This window comes from Paroedura picta, chromosome 5 (genome assembly GCF_049243985.1).
Source record: "Paroedura picta isolate Pp20150507F chromosome 5, Ppicta_v3.0, whole genome shotgun sequence".
In the NCBI taxonomy this organism is placed as follows: domain Eukaryota; kingdom Metazoa; phylum Chordata; class Lepidosauria; order Squamata; family Gekkonidae; genus Paroedura; species Paroedura picta.
Window position 1 is genome coordinate 46,220,313 of NC_135373.1, and position 12,940 is coordinate 46,233,252.

The following is a 12,940-nucleotide window of genomic DNA, read 5'->3' on the forward strand; positions in this document are numbered from 1 at the left end:
AGTGGACACACCACAACAAAATGGCTTCCATGGGGCTGGGTTCAACCACAAAATGTTGGGTGTTTCCATAACAGAGACAGCTGTCTCCAAATGGGTGCTCCATGCAGATATAAAAGGTGATGCTTTCTGGATCCCCTGAAGCTTCTCCTTCAAATGTGATGGCAGAAAATTAGGATTGGTTCCTTGTTTTAGGGAAGAAGCAAGTGGCAGCCAGGAAACCTATCAATGAGTGCCATGATTGCTTTGGGTTAAGCAGTCAGTTTTCCATACAAGCTAAATGAACACAAACAGGATTTTGTGGATGGGGCTGAACTGGGAAAATGAGGACTGAGTCATAGTTTGTGGCATGCCCAGTTCATTAGCCATGAAGTGTCATGACCTTTTGATGCCAAACAAACTAGTTCAGTTCATGAGGTTTGTGATGCAGTCAAATCCCCCTCCCCCACTGGCTTCCTAGAAACACCAGACTTCCAGCTGACTCACCTCTTCCAAGTCTGGTGAGGATTAAATTTACATAGTCCAAGTTATGGTCCAGCCAAAAGAAGGAGTCCTCAGGAAAGCACTTTCTGGGGAAATGTCAGGTGGAGGTTCAAGAGGGAATAGAATGGACCCTGTGCGTGCCAGATACATTAGACTTGCAGGGAACCTTCCACCATACTCCTCTGTTGTTGTTGTTAGGTACGAAGTCGTGTCCGACCCATCGCAACCCCATGGACAATGATCCTCCAGGCCTTCCTGTTCTCTACCTGTCCTCTACATACTCCTCTAGAGGCCTTCCAAATTATGAGCAGATTGGACTTAGGGGGTCTAAGTTATCCCTGCCCCCAAGAAGATGCTACCAGGAAAGTGCATTTGGGGAAATGTCAAAAGTACAAGCAACATACATCAAATGCACAGGGAATCTCACTCTGCCCCCCCTCTACAATCCCTCCCCTGTTACTTTGGAGTTTGTTTTGATGTTTGGTAAACATTTTGATTGAATGGAGACAGTCTGGCTAGAAATGTATCCATTCATGAACCCCCACAAACAACTTTGTCAAAGGTTTGTGTTGGTTGACAAATGAGCCAAAATTTGTTATGAACCAGTCAAAATTCATCATGAACCTTAGTCTGTGAGCTGGTTCAAGTTCATCCATATGTGGATGAATGCTAGGTTTGTCAACTTCCAGGTGGTAGCTGGAGACCAGGTGGTCACAGCTGATCTACAGGATCTATCAGTTTGCTTTGAGAAAATGGCCACTTTGCAAGGTAGAAAGTATGGCATTATTCCCCATGGAAGTCCCTCCCCTCCTCAAACGAGCTCCAACCACCTAAATCTCCTGAGATATTTCAATCTGAAACTGGCAACCCCCTTGCATACACAAGTGTTCCTGCCCATCTTCTGTTCTTGCATTGAGGTTTGCACAGAGGAATTCCCTAAAGGCAACATGCCCTGTATGGATTTGTGTAGATACCATTTGAACTGTCAGCCTGAAGTCTCAGGCCACCCCTGTGGTTGGGCAGGCCCAAAATGTTTTCCATCTGCCTGGCAGCACTGAGGCAACTCCAAGGTCATGAAAACCACCTGACATGCCTGTTATGCAAAGAGCAACTTGTAAGTACCTGCGTCTCAGTACTGATCAGTGGTTCTCGGGAAGACTTCACAATTAAGGAGAGGACAGAGCATCCCCCAAGTGTGTAGAAGAGGAACATGTGATTTCCCTGGAAAAATAAAATGTGGAAATTTACAAATGTTTCTCCACAGACCTCGAATGATAACATCCTGTTTACGGCTCTGTAAAGAAAGCCCAAGCCACACCCCCGGTCCCTGTGTCTGGGGGTGGCAGCCCAGCCTCTGATAGGTCAGACATCTAATACACAGGGAGGAGGGGTGGCAGTGTACAATTACCTCTAGTTCAAGTTGCCAGTAAAAATGAAGGCCTTAGAAAATGGGCTGGCCCTTGACAGCCACATACTCCAACTGTTCCCAGTTTCCAGGGTCTGTCGATCTGTCCCTAATAAATTGACGCTTGAAGAAACCTCATTAAAATAATGTGAGAGTGAGCCTGCTACAGCCGTCCTTTTCCAGGGTTCAGCTCCCTCTGCAGGCTTTGCAAGTTCCGCCTCTGAGTGAGGAATGGATGCTTCCTATATTTAGTGCTCTCTCCTGCCAAGGAACGGAGCATGAACAGCAAAAGCACAAAGGGGCACACCGCCACCCATTTCAAACCCTGCAGCAGTTGAGGCATCGTTTCATAATAGTTAAAGCTAAGGTAGGAGAATGATGCTTTCCTTTGACTAAAAATACCCTCTTGCTTTCTAGGTCAGTGCAGGGACAACAACACAAATCCTTAACTGATGGGTAGTGCTATTTTGTGGGGGAAACTTGGGCAGTGATTCCTGTTAGGATTTCGGAATCCTTCTGGGAGCGTGGGGGGACCAGGCAGGTTAGAAAGCATGATGGACAGCCAGACAGAATTCTAAAAATGCTTTATTTTTTATCACAGCTTTTTTGAGAAAATCGGGGCGCAGAACATGGGAAGGCGGCATGCTATTGCCCACTCTCATCATATCTCAAAACTAAGCAAAGTCAGTACTTAGAAAGGAAACCACCAAGGAAAACTCTGCAGAAGGCGGCAATGGCAAGCCATCTCTGCTTCTCACTTGCCTTGAAAGCCCTCGGCTTGGGTCGCCATAAATCAGTTGCAACTCAATATTCATGCATGGGATTAGATGATTTTAAATGAGAGCCAGCTTGGTGTAGTGGCTAAGGGGGGGGGTTAATCTAGGGAGCAGGGTTTGATTCCCCAACTCCTCCACATGCAACCAGCTGGGTAACCTTGGGCCAGTCACAGTTCCCTCAGAGCTCTCTCGACTTCACCTACCTCACAGGGTATCTGTTGGAAGAGGGTAGGAGATTGCAATGCCGGTTTGAAACTTCTTTGGGTAGTAAAAATCAAGGTAGAAAGAAAGAAAGAAAGAAAGAAAGAAAGAAAGAAAGAAAGAAAGAAAGAAAGAAAGAAAGAAAGAAAGAAAGAAAGAAAGAAAGAAAGAAAGAAAGAAAGAACTCCCCAAAAATTCAATAGCAACTGATATGGAAAGGTTTATCTGCAAGTGGAAAGTCCGACAACTCCCTGCACTGCAAAACACTGGGTGTCTGAAATCAACTGCTTAGGGCACAGAAACCACTGTCCACACTCTATAAAAAAGGGGTGGTAATGAGATATCTTGATGGGTCTCTCTGCAAATCACAATATAGCACATGAGCAAGTATGTCTCTGGGAAGGGCTCTGGCTCAGTGATACAACATATGCGTTGCTAGTGGCAGGTTTCAGGTTCAATCCCGAGTACTGGCAGTTTAAAAAACAACCTTAGGTAACAAGGCTGGAAAAGTCAGTCACCTTGGGAAACCACCACCTGTTTGGGTAGGAAGGCCTGTGTTGAATGTTAGACAGCTTTCCAGTGGTGGGCTTAGTGATTATGGGGGCCTAAGCAAATGTCAGGAATGGGGCCCCCACACCTTTTTTATTACCAACTAGCTCACTCTGAACAAGAATAAAATGCTCAGTTTTGACAATGCATGTCCTTCAAAAGTGAACCAGTTTGCATTTCAAATTTACTCTTTCCATTGTCAATCACTCCCCCCCCAATTAGGCGCCAACAGTAAGACCATCTTTATACAGCTTTCGCTGTATTCATATTTGGCTAAGGGCTAAGTGGGCGGAGAGTGGGCGGGGCCAGTACAGGTGAGGGGCCAATCGGAAGGCACAAACGGGCTTTGAATCTAGTTTCTGTGTTTCTCAAAGCTACAATGTCCAAATCTATCACATTTTATCTCATCCTCCAAGGGATTTAGGGTAGCAAATATAGTTTTCCCACGTGTATTTTATCCTCATAACAACCTGAGAGATAAGAGGTTGAGAAACTACAGGGACAGCATTGCTTTGCAAAATGGTGGTAGCTAAGAGTGGTAGCTAGAGAACTGAGTTTGATTCTCCATGTCTCCTCAAGAAGCCTGCTGGGTGACCTTGGGACAGTCATTGTTCTCTCAGAACATTGAGATTCCTTAGGGCAGAGAAAAGTGGACTATAAAGACCAACTTTGCTTCTAACAGCTAGAGTGTTAGGTTAGGATTTGGGAGAACAAGGTTCAGATCCCTACTCTGCCATGGGGTGATCAGATGAAAGATCATTAGACAAGATGAAATCAACATGCCAAACAACAACAACATCAAAACACTAGGCATTGAAAAAAGCTACAAAATATCTTGAAATGTTGGAAGCCGACATTAAACATACCCTCGTTAAGAAAAGTAAAACCAAGGAGTAATACCAAAGAGTAAAAAATATGTTATGAATGAGATTAAATAACAGGCATTTAACATGTGGGCTACATGTGTATCCTACTTCTAAGATACGCAGCTGACATTATTGATTGGAAACAAGCACTTAGAAGCAATGCATTGCAAAACTTGCAAGATAATGACGATACCTCACTATACCCTAGAAGTGATCATCTTTACTGATGAGAAAATTAGGTGGACGTATTCTGAAGCAACTGAAGAAGAAAAATGGGTATTGAATGACTACACCAAGAAAACCAAAGAGAAGCTGCTAGTTTAAGTGTGCAAAGGACCCATTATGCACGGGGGTTTTAGCGCACATTCGGGGTGGAATGGCGGCGACTAAAATAACGGATAACGCACGGAGCCGGCTGCAACCGGCTGCAGCTTCGGTGCATGCCGCCAAAAAAGCCGCGTCAGTGAAACGCGGAAGAAAGCGCAGCTTCCGGGTGAGCGGGGCGCAACCAGAAGCGGCGCCCGGATCGGCGCGTGCATAATCAGTTACTCTGGGTTTTGCCGCCGTCGCGCCCTGCCCCATGTATAACCGGTATGCGTCGCATCTTCCCCCTCCGCGTTTTCCATGTGACCCGAAATCGCCGGTTCGGCGGCCGTGCATTAATGGGCCAAGCAGATTTATTTAAGGTTACAGAGACAAAAAAAAAATCACAAAAAGATTTCAACCAAAATTCACTTTGAGAACTGGAAGGAAAAGCACTTACATGGGCCATATTTGAAAGGCTGAGAACAAAGTTGATACAAAAACACCTGGAAGTGGCTCCAAAATGGGCACTTGAAAGAAACAGAAGCTGCCCGAAAAGGGGGTTGATTGCTGCCTTTAAGAATTGGAAAGGTTGTCACTGGGAGAAGGGCAGGAAGCAAGGATAGGACTTGCAGTGATGGGATTAAACTACATGAAGAACAGTAGTGGCTAGATATCAGGCAAAAAATTTTCAGAGTAGTTCAGACTTGGAATAGGCTACCTGAGATGGTAAGCTCTCCCTCAATGGCAGTTGGGCACTTATGGATGCTTTAGGCTGAACCTGCATTGAGTTGTGGGGGTTAGACTAGATGGCCTGTATGGTCCCTTCCAACTCTTATGATTCTATTCTAAGAATCAAAGGCCCGATCCTGGGACTTTCTGCATACAAATTGTACACTGATAGATTGTGGGAACTTGGTGCAGTGGTTAAAAGCAGGGTCCATTCCGCACAACTTAAATGTAGCCAAAGTTTTACCTTTGGTAAACGCTATTAAATCGACATTCCGCATGACGTCGTACACTATCTGCAACACTCCTGCAACACTTCCGCAAAAATCGCTTCGTTGTAGTGCTTTTCGGGAAATTGGGAAAAGTGGATTCCCCCTCAAAAAACCGCTACACTTCTGAGCACAGGCTGCAACACATCAGCGAAAGACATGTGTGTTCTCAATGTAGCGGTAGAAAGAATGTCCCTCCCCCGCTCTTGCCCCTGAACTTCCGGAGAAGCGATCGCCATTTTTTTCCTTAGACAGGCGAAAGCAATGAACGAGCGAGGCTTCTCCGGCTATAGTCCTTCCACAGAAGTGATTAAAAGTTAAACAAAGCTCCCTACTGCAAGTGTCTTTAAAGTTCCCAAGCACAATAAAGCCTCCTGTTTGACACTGCCCATAATTTCAGCCACAAATCGCGCCCATGGGGGGGGGATTTTTTTTTTAACTTGAGGAGCGTGTAAACGATTAAGCGCCAGCTCCTACGCCAACAAAAAGGTCTCTCTGAAACAATGATTGAACAAATATTCATTGCAACTGGTGTGTTTGCATTTTTAGAAGAAGAAGAAGAGTTGGTTCTTATATGCTGCTTTTCCCTACCTGAAAGAGGCTCAAAGCAGCTTACAGTCACCTTCCCATTCCTCTCCCCACAACAGACACCCTGTGGGGTGGGTGAGGCTGAGAGAGCGCTGATATCACTGCCCGGTCAGAACAGATTTATTAGTGCCGTGGTGAGCCCAAGGTCACCCAGCTGGTTGCATGTGGGGGAGTGCAGAATCAAACCTGGCATGCCAGATTAGAAGTCCGCACTCCTAACCACTACACTAAACTGTTTTAAAAAACAGTTCTTAAAGGGAAAGGGACTTTTTGGGAGCACAAACACAACAGTCCATTGGCTGTTCTGTTTGATTAACGGCCAGGGGTGGGAAGAAGCGCGGAAAAATATTGCTTCCTTTGTTGCGATTCCAACGAGACCAGAAACATGTGGGGAATGAATACAACGCTACTGGGACTTCAATATTCCACTAAAATTAAAGGTATGCGGAATGACAAAATTCCACTATTAAATATAGTGTTTCTGCATACTGAAAACATTTAGCAAGATTGGTCTCTGTGCAGAATTCCCCCATTTGGTGTGGTAGTTAAGCGTGGGGGCTTCTAATCTGGTGAGCTCAGTTGGATTCCCCGCTTCTCCACATGCAGCCAGCTGGGTGACCTTGGGCTAGTCATAGTTCTGTTAGAGCTATTCTCACATAGCAGTCTTGTCAGGGCTCTCTCAGCCCCACCTACCTCACAGGGTGTCTGTCATGCGGAGAGGAAAGGAAGGCGATTCTAAACCACTTTGAGGCTCCTTCGGGTCATGAAAAGCAGTGTATAGAAAAATATTTTCTCTTTTTGTGCCCAGAAAACTGAAAAGGCTCTCACATTTGCTTGGTGGGCGTGAGAGGATTTTATCCTGACAAAGGACTCATGAACCCTTGGAAGTACCCTTGGGAACCCTCCAGAAGTCTTGGGACCCTATTTTGAACATTGCTGCATTCAAGTAAAATGGAAAAAACATCAAGAGATGGCCACCTGTCTCTGCTGTCACCAGCTCATTGGCGTGAGGAGTGATGATTGCCAAACATCCATTTTATTGCTTAGCTGCTGCATTATAATTGAGTGCCCCTCCCTCAGTCTCCTGAGTGAGAAATCAGCTGATGAGTCAGTTGATATGTGTGAAGAAGGGACAGGGAAACCATCTGGTCCAAACAACAGCTGGACAAACGCTTCCCACTCCCCTGTACATTTGGGCTTCTCTTAGAGAACACAGATGACCCTTTGCAAGGCTAGACAAAGGGGCAGGCTCTTCTTCAGGTCTCCCCCAATCTGGGAAGACATCCAGCACTGGATAAGGCTGTTTCAGGTTGGCATGGTAGGGGCAGGGCCCCCTGCTCCCTGCACCATTTCCCCAAGTCTAAAAAACCCATTGTCCCCAAAGATCATCCAGCTGAATGTTTTTAGATCACTAGAAACAGTGGTCTGCAGGAAAATTAAAATAAATCCATGGCACCTACCATTGAAAAGGAACTTGACTGATTTCAGCCCCACTTGGAGAGCCTTGAACAGCTCATGTTGCAAACACCATTGCCCATGAGTCAAGGAGATTTTGCAGTGCTGAAATCAAAGCAGCCAGAAGGAGCCAAACAGCCCAGGGGATGTGGAACAAGCAATTAGATCAGAATCCCATTGAGTCTCCTCTCCCTCTCTGGGGCTTGCCAGTGGGTTGCTTGTTCTCCAGACACAAGCCCTTTTTGATCCAGACATTAAATCAGGAAAGTCACTACATGCCCCCTTTTAATAACCACCATAGAGCCAGACACTGGGAGTCTCAACTGAATCTAATATGCTAACAGCTTTATTGTGGCAGAAGCTTTTGCAGGCTTGTTGGCACAAAGTGTGTGTGGGGGGAGGGCATCAAAACGGTATGTAGTAGGCTGCAAAGGGCAATAGATTGCAAGATATACAATGTGGATATTGTTGTCCAAGACAATTCAAGACATCAGTAATAGCTAACTCCTCCTCCTAGACTTTGTTTAAAGTTATTAGGAAGAACTTATAGGAAAAAATATTTGAACAAAAAATGGTAAAAAATTCAAAGGAACAACACCTACATGACAGAAAACCTTAATAATTCATACTGTCTTCAGACAAAAAAGAGGATACCTGTTAATATCCAAATAATTCCACAGATTCAGACCAAATATCTGACATTTGCTTGTGGTGTACTAACTCTGTCTTTCACCATAACATCTTAACATTGTTTAGTCCATGTTCCACTGTGGTGTAACAATTTGCTTTCCACCGTTATCAAAGCTTGTGAGATCTAGAATCTTTGTGGCTTCAAGAGATTCCAGGAAGATTCCAGGAAGAAGGGATGTACCTGAATGCTGATGAGAGGTGAAATTAATGTATTTATCTCTCTTCTGAGAGCTGCAAGGATGACGACAGTGTTCTATGCCAGCTGAGGAAAATAAAAACCAGTATGTCTTCCAAGTCCTCATGGCATACACTTAAGAGTTCTCGGGGAGTTCAAATATGAGATTGTTGATCTACTAACCCATATATATAACCTACCACTAGATTTAGCCACTATACCAGAAGATGCAAGAGTAGCAAATGTTACATGGATTATTAAAAAAAGGAGTCCAGAGGGAAAGCAGGAAATTACAGGCCAGTCATTCTAACTGTTGGCAGAGTTTAAATATGCAAAGAGTAATGAAGCATCAAGCTGCTTAGAAGAATAAAATAGCTTTATTTATAAGAGAAACAAACTTTGTACAGAAAGGACAGAATCTTAACTAGGGATAGAAGAAGCATTGGTTCTTATATGCTGCTTTACCAGAAGGAGTCTCAAAGCAGCTTACAGTTGCCTTCCCTTACCTCTCCCCACAACAGATACCCTGTGAGGTGGGTGAGGCTGAGAGAGCCCTGATATCACTGCTAGGTCAGAACAGCTTTATCAGGGCTGTGGTGAGCCCAGGGTCACTCAGCTGGTTGCATGTATGGGACCGCGAGATCAAATCCAGCTTGCCAGATTAGAAGTCTGCACTCCTAACCACTACATCAGGCTGGCCATAGGCATGAACTGGAAAATTCTGGTTTCCAAAACAGATAATCCAACCCCCTACCCCAACAAACTGGTCTAGTTCAAGCTGACCTGTTTAGTTTCTGCCTTCTTAAAAGCAGGGGGAAGCAAAACAGGATGGGGTGAAATGGCTTGCAGCATCTCTTTTGGCCTGACACTTCAGAGGTCCTTTCCATGGGGTGGGGAGAGCAAACCTGGATGCAAAAATGGCTGCCAAACTGCCAGCCATTTCTGGCTGACAGCAGACAAACATGCATGCCCTTCTAGTTAATGGGTGGACAGCCCTGATCAACTGCTAGATTTAAATGGCCTGAACCCAATTGGATAAAGGGCCTGGGAAATTTGGGGGGGGGCATCCTCGGAGCCTGGGTTCAGGGGGGCACAAATCAAACAAATTTGTGATGAATTTGAGGTCATAAAATAATTTGTGTCCATGCCTAATTCTGTCTAAGAGCCTCTTGTGGCGCAGAGTGGTAAGGCAGCGATATGCTGTCTGAAGCTTTCTGCCCATAAGGTTGGGAGTTCAATCCCAGCAGCCGGCTCAAGGTTGACTCAGCCTTCCATCCTTCCGAGGTCGGTAAAATGAGTACCCAGCTTGCTGGGGGGTAAATGGTAATGACTGGGGAAGGCACTGGCAAACCACCCCGTATTGAGTCTGCCATGAAAACGCTAGAGGGCGTCACCCCAAGGGTCAGACATGACTCGGTGCTTGCACAGGGGATACCTTTACCTTTACCTTTACCTAATTCTGTCTAATTCACTGTTCTTCATTTGAAGACAAAAGGGAGGACGTGTGCTTGAAGAAATGATCTAAATGTGCTAACTACACATCTCCTCTGATGCTCCCTAGAAGACATTCTTCATATATGCTGTTGAATGCTGCACACTACAGATCTTGCATAGTCTAACACTAACATATCTCCCAGGAACATTAGTAGAAATTGTAATCGAAGAATTATTAGGCATACAAAGGAATAAAACCTGTTGAAGGAAAATCTGTAAAAATATCCTGGCTTGCCAAACCTTTGTAGCTCTTTGAACAAGTGAACAAGCATGTAGACAGAGTCCACTGGCTGCTGCATGTACCAAGCCTTGGGAAGCAGGCAGGAAAATAGCCTTTGCAATTGTGGAAGGGGGCCCCTGCTCCCTGTGTGGAAACCCTGGATGTAAAAGACTGCCCATCCAACTGTCAGTTTGGTGTAGTGGTTAGGAATGTGTTTTAATCTGGCATGCCGGGTTTGATTCTGCACTCCCCCACATGCAGCCAGCTGGTTGACCTTGGGCTCGCCACAGCACTGATAAAACTGTTCTGATCAAGCAGTGATATCAGGGCTCTCTCGGCCAACTCCCCTTCTGTAAAAAAAATCAGATCATAAACTCTTTATTAATAGAAACTGCCTTTTCTCAGTGTGTTGTAATCTTTGGCTGAAAAAATAATGCAATTAAGGTTGCAAGAGATTTGCATAGGGATGCCAGTCCCCAGGTGGGACCTGGGGATCCCCTGGAATTATAGCTCATTTTCAGGCAGAGATCAGTTTCCATGTAGAAAATGGCTCCTTTGGAGGGTGGTCCCTCCCTGCTTCAAATCCTGTCCACTCCTGGCACACCCCCCCCCCCAAAGCTTCCAGACATTGCAGCCCTAAATTTGGATTGGAAGTGCTTTAAACTACAGCAATGGGATGTTCTAGTTTGGGTTTGACAAATCCTCTAAACTTTCTTAACCAGCTATATCTTCCCTTAAAAACCCAGAAAGGGGTGAAACTTGGAACATCTCCTCATTCCCAAGGCCTTGTTTTCCTTCTGTCCAGTCCAGAAGCAAAGCCTGCCAGCTCAGGCAGCAAGCAATCTCTGAGGAAGAAGTGTTAATAAAAGAAACCTCTCCTGGTAACAGCTCCCAGTCAGGGGCAGCCAGTTCAGATTCATGTAGCACTGCTAATTTGGTCCCAGCTGCTGCTCTGTTCCCTGAAAAACGCACCTTGGGAGGGCAAAGAAGGCCTGTAAGAGAGGAGAGAGGAGGCAGCCAAACTTAAAGCCGCAGAAGCAAAAGAGGTCAGATATCTGCAGGCCTCAAGACACAAACATGGCATCGCTTATGGATGCATTGGACTGTCTTTCGCTATACAGATAGTTCAGTTACCCAGAATGTTGGCACCCTAAGCAGGGTAAAAAGCTTTCCCAGATCTCAAAACATTCTGGTACGAGGAAGGGTAAAAGAGAAGAGCATACGGCAGGGTAGAGGGTAGAGTCTGGCAGATTTAGGTAGGAAAGGGACTGAGCACTCGTGGAAGAAGAGCTGGGTTTTTGTACCCAGCGTTTTTACTATCTAAAGGAGTCTCAAAAGAGACTTACAATTACTTGCCCTTCCTTTCCCCACAACAGAGAGAGCTCTGAGAGAACTGTAACTGGCCCAAGGTCACCCAGGTGGCTGCATGTGATGGAGTGGGGAATCAAACCAGGTTCTCCAGACTAGAGGCTGCTGCTCCTAGCCACGACACCAAGCTGGTGCTGCAACGAAGCAGAAGCATTTAACATACAATGTGGTTGCAGGAAAGGGCAATGCATTTTAGGCTGTATTAACAGAAGCACTGAATCCAAGCCACAAAAAAGTAATAGTTCTACACCGCCCTATCCTAATCAGACCTCATCTGGCATACATTTACAAGGTAAAAAATTTGAATTGGCTTCAAAAGAGGGCAATGAAGATGGTCTTATGAACAAAGGTAGAAGGCCCTGGACAGGCTTTGCCTGGAGACAATCTGATTGTCTTTTCCAGTCATGCTTTTGCCCATCTTCTTCCACAATAAATGTCTGTGGAAGCTCAGGAGCACAGACTGAGGACCTAAACCATGTTTCCACAACTTGCTGGTTCCCAGCTTGCAGCCATCAGCGAACAGACTTTAGGTCCAATCATGGGCCTCCATTAATGGCCAATTGCGTGTCTTGGCCAGAGTTGTAAATGTGTATAGAAGTTCCCCAGTTCTGGCTACGTATGTTTGGTGTTTTCTGTTTCCAGTAAAGTTGGTTGGTTGTTGGAGCTGAGTGTCCATGTCTTACGGAACCCACGGATTTAATATCAGAAATCTCTGGGGCAATCTCCCAATCTGTGCTGAGAGAGTTAAGAGAAGGGAGCAGAACGTGGTCTGTGTGTGTGTGTGTGTGCGCGCGCACACTAACAGGCTTAAAGGAGCATGGAAGCTATGCTCCCTCACCTAGGAGAATGTCATATGTGCAACTATTTGAGGTGGTGTGTTTAGCGGGGAACCTCCAGAGAGCATCTTGTCCTGGGCTCCAGCCACAGGAGACACAGCCACTCCCTTAGCATCATGTCCTTGCCATGCTTCATCAGCTCAGCAACCACCTTGCGCAACCAGTATTGCTCACCCTTATGTGATGGATCACCTTGTCCTAGTGGGAATTTCCCGGATTGCTATGCATGTAGTAGTTTAGCTGTGGCCTAGCTCTCTAGCCAGCCCCAGAGAATGGTTTTATTACATCAAAGGCAACAAAGTAGACAACTGTCCGAAGCAGTCAAGGGACTATTTATGGACCCAGCTTGGTGGGCTCTTTGATGCATTGAGAAAGAGGCTGGGGTGCAGGGGGTAAAGAGAAACATCTCTGCCCCAAGTCTCGAGAGCAGGAAGAAGTCGAGTTCAGGCCGAAAACACTAGTTCACATGATCAGGGTTTCACATTCAGTTTCATCTGGGAACTCAAGTGATAAACAGGTTATCGTTCCAGGTCCAC